Source organism: Eschrichtius robustus, chromosome X (assembly GCF_028021215.1).
Source record: "Eschrichtius robustus isolate mEscRob2 chromosome X, mEscRob2.pri, whole genome shotgun sequence".
Taxonomy (NCBI): Eukaryota; Metazoa; Chordata; class Mammalia; order Artiodactyla; family Eschrichtiidae; genus Eschrichtius; species Eschrichtius robustus.
In genome coordinates this window covers 25,746,004-25,750,260 of record NC_090845.1, presented here as the reverse complement: position 1 = coordinate 25,750,260, position 4,257 = coordinate 25,746,004, and the positions used below count along the sequence as shown (strand labels likewise).

At 40.0% G+C, this 4,257-nt stretch overlaps 1 pseudogene; it reads left to right on the top strand.

Moving 5' to 3' along the window:
- Positions 1 to 1,314: 1,314 nt before the first annotated feature.
- LOC137756253 (large ribosomal subunit protein eL15-like) overlaps positions 1,315 to 4,257 on the top strand; it is a 12,343-nt pseudogene continuing 9,400 nt past the window's right edge.

Here is a 4,257-nt window from a genome sequence, read left to right as displayed (position 1 = left end):
GGGCTCTCTCTAAGCTTCAGAGCCCTCCCAGCCTAAGGATATCCAGCCATACCAGATTTCTGAAACACAGTGATTAGTGTCTGTTCCAAATGTGTTTCCCTCAGTCCAATGCATCGCCTGCATGTTGCATTTTAAAAGTTCAGGAGTGAGTGAAAATCTATTCCACTACTTCAGAAAAGCCCAAAGGTTGCCTAACTTTCAACCAGCCTCCAGTCTCTGTCACCAACATTCAGCTGAACTGTCCTTGCTGAATTTTCTGGTTTCCAGATGAGCAGGCCCTGAGCATACTTCTGCACAATCTCAGTCATCTGTTTATTCACCACGGGTCTAAGTGTAACACAGTGTAAATGTCTTTGGCTTGACTTTCTGGACTGGCTTACTTTGGTGCCTCTGACTATGAAAGATTGGCTTCAAACATGTTCCTCAGGCAGGGCGTCATTGCTCCCGTTATACCAGAAATACCTCTGAGTAGCCAGAGGCCATCATAAGAGAATGGATTAAAATACTGAGAAATTCATGTCAATTGCCCCAGCCACACTAACTGTTGGTGTGTGTGTAGATTTGTTTTTGTGTATATATGTGATTTCTTAAATATCTCTTATTTTCACACCTTAAGAGATGGGGAAAGAGTGCAGATCTCAACCATGCTTTTGGCAGAAAAGTGAAAATCTTGTACTGGTGACTGCTGATAGTGAAAGTGTGTTGGTAGCTATATTGACATACCCTGAAATATTTTTAAAACATAGTTGGATCCATAGGAACTAAATCTTTTGATTTCCTGACCTTAGACAAGTGAACCAATAGGAAATAAGCCCCTACTTCTGATGTAGTAGCAGTGAAAGGAGACAGGTCACTGAAGAGCAATCCCAGTGGAGGAAGATTATTTTAGGAGGATTGAGTCCTGTTCACTGACTAGAAATACTGCAGTGTGTAATCCGCTTGTTCAGGTCAAGCTTTGAGACTTCCAAAAGTTTTCAGAAAATGTAACCCAAGTGGGAGCTCTAAGTCGACAAGCCATGGGAAAAGAGAATAACATGTACATAGCACCCTCAATAAATAGATCTGTTCCAAGACCCTGACATTTAGGACTCAGTATTCATGGTCCTTATGGATAGACTAAGGAATACTGGGATATACTGCAGTTTTGCCCCTCTCCTTCCTGTACACATGTAACCACATTCTCCATCACATTACTATAACTTTATTCCTGTAACAAAACTAAATTAGCAATCATTCTTCCATGTAAAAGTAGAAGACACAACACTTACCTTTTGACTTAGAACAGGTTGGAATTGAGCTTATATTAATCCCATGATGATAGGTAAGTTACATTTTATCTCCACGTGGTCTCTTGCAGCAGGGTGGTCGTACTTCTCACATGGAAGCTCAGGGCTCCAAGCTGAAAATAGCAGAAACAGCCATAAAGTGATAAAATTGCCTATTTAGCATTTTGGTCTTTCCCAGTGTTCCAGGAGAAGCTAACTGTGGTGGCCAAGAAACCTAGAAATCTAAGTCCTTGGAGCAATACTTGTTTATATGATAACTATCGAACCCTCTACATTAACCTCAGAGGTCACAGCCACAACCACATCCTCTTAGCTGGAGTACTTAAAGATACTTACGTGGTAAGGGGATACTGAGGGACATACAGAAAAGGTGGCAATATGGAGAAAGGAAATTGTGTTTCTTTCCTGATCTGATTGTCTATTGTTACATAACAAATCATTACAAAACTAGTGACTTGCTAGAACAATTTATTATTATCTCTTAAAATATTATAGGTCAAGAAGTGAGGCAGGTCTTGGCTTCTCGGGGCTTCAAGAGGATAGAAGTGGTAGCTGCTAGTCCTCCGAAAGGTTAGGACTGAATGTTTGTGTCCCCCCAAAATTCATATGTTGAAGCCACAATCCCCAAAGTAAAGATATTTGTAAGTGGGACTTTGAGGAAGTAATTAGGGTTAGATTAGGTCATAAAGGTGGAGTCCTTATGATGAAATTAATACCCTTAAAAGGAGGAAGAGACACAAGAGTTTTCTCTGTCCCTGCCATGTGAGAACACAGTGAAAAGGTGGCTGTCTACAAGCCAGGAGGAGGGTCCTACCCAAGAACTGAATCTGCTGACACCTTGATTTTAGACTTCCCAGACTTTAGAACTGGGAAACAAATTGAGAAACAAAATGTTTGTTGTTTAAGCCACCCTGGGCATAATATTACTTCTTCCATATTCTGATGGTCAAAGTAGTTACAGGCCAGCCCAGATTTAAGGGGAGGAAATATAGACTCAACTTCTCCTTGGAAGTACAACCAAAAAATTTGTTTTCATCTTTAATTTACCACACCTCTTGGGTAGAGATTGCTGAAGCCCTAAAGTTAGCCCTAGCACTTGGAGTCATGATGTCAGAACCCTTCACAAAGTCAGAATTCTTAAGGATGGCACTCTCACCAAAGACTTCAGAGCTCTAGCACTGATTATAAAAGCCTTAGGTATACCCTGATTAAACATGAACTGCACCAGACCCAAGCAGCTATACACAAAGGCATTGTTCTATTCGTCCTGAGGGGAGTTGAACTTTGGTAGAGGAAAGTGTTTAATTATGCAGCTTTTTTCTGGGAACCTTTGGAGGCAAAGTTTAAATCTTCCCATTTATAAAAATATGTGGGAGAAACTATAAAGGATCCAGGGAAGATCAACTGAAAAGATTAAAGGATAGGAAATTACTTCTCTGAACAAAAATGAAGGAGTTCAGGCTATTGAGCCATAACAAAGGAAACTATCCAAGCTTAATCGATGTCTTGAAGTGTAGGAGAGGATATCCTCAGAAGGAAATTAAGCAGTTGCTCTGCTTAGAAAATGCTACAGCGAGAGGAAATGACCTAACAAAATAGATGAAACAGGAGTAGGATCTTTCTTTCTATGAGAGAATCAAAGAGCTTGAAGGCAGATGTTTTAAAAGTAAAAGAGGCTTTACTGGTTTTTGGAATTAATGTATTATTATTGAACTCTACTGCTTTAAATTAATGGGAAAAATAAACTAAGTAACAAGATGAAAGAGGAGGGAGGAAAATCATACAAATGTGAAGTGGCCCCTGACATTAGGTTGCTGACAGTCTATTTGGGAAGACAACAAGTGTGTGTTAAATGAATAATTAAGGTAAGAGAGAAAATTTATAGACATAGATGAGCCCCCACCAGAAGAGTGGTCCTGATTGGCCTGCCCCAGGCCCATATTTATTTTACCCCTGTGGAATATTCATTCTGTCTTCCTTTTGGTTGCTTCAGAGGCTTCCCTTGTCTTTCACTGTAGGAAGATTTATGGAAAGGGGAAAAGGGGAGAGACTTTCTCTTGAATTCTTTACAATGCTCTCCATTAATTCACTGCACTGCAAAACACCATGGGCGAAACAGGAACTGCAGGGGGGAGGGGTTGTCCAGTCATTCTAGCAGTTACGGAAAGAATTGATGAAATAGAATTCATATTTTATGCAAGAAGAGAAAAACTTAAACAAAATTTTTCTTTGCCTGTTTGGGCCTCCTCCCTCCCCTTTAGTATTATTTAGTTTGTATTGTGCATCTGCATTAACCAGACCTCCTTAGCAGATAACCTTCCTTCTTAATCTTGTAAGGGGCCACAATGACCCACAGCCCAGTACTCACTTTGTACATGTAGATCTGGATTGTGTAAACCATCAATAATACGTCATTTAGCATATAACCCTTTCTCTCAAAAACTTACATAACTGTGCTTTGACCTGTAATGGGCGGAAACAGTCCTCAGAGTTTACTGAAAGACAATCTCCCAGGTTATAATCCTTAGGTGGCTGGAATAAAATTTTCCATTTCTTTCTTAGATTGACTATTGATTAATTTTTTTATCAACAGAATCAATAGAAAGAAATAGGGATAGAAAAAGCCAATATGTATCCTCCTCCCAACCTAAATTGGTTGCATCTTCACAAACCAAGGAGCTTCAAACCTCTCCTCAATCAATAGCAATCTTTTCTCACTCTTAGCACACCCTAGCTCACATCCTGTTTCTCACTTTTAGATCACAGAAGTGTCAACCTACTTTTCCGTTACTTCTATCTTAGCCCCTCCCCTTTGGGATACCCTTGAATCACCACCCAAAAGAACTTGTGGTAGGGAAATCATAACAATTTTAGAGGTAGGAAGAGAACAAAGCAGATTCTCTGTTTCTACTACCAAGCTTCTGGAGGTGCAGTAGGAGGTATGATGGAAGGGGAAGTTCTTTACCAGGTA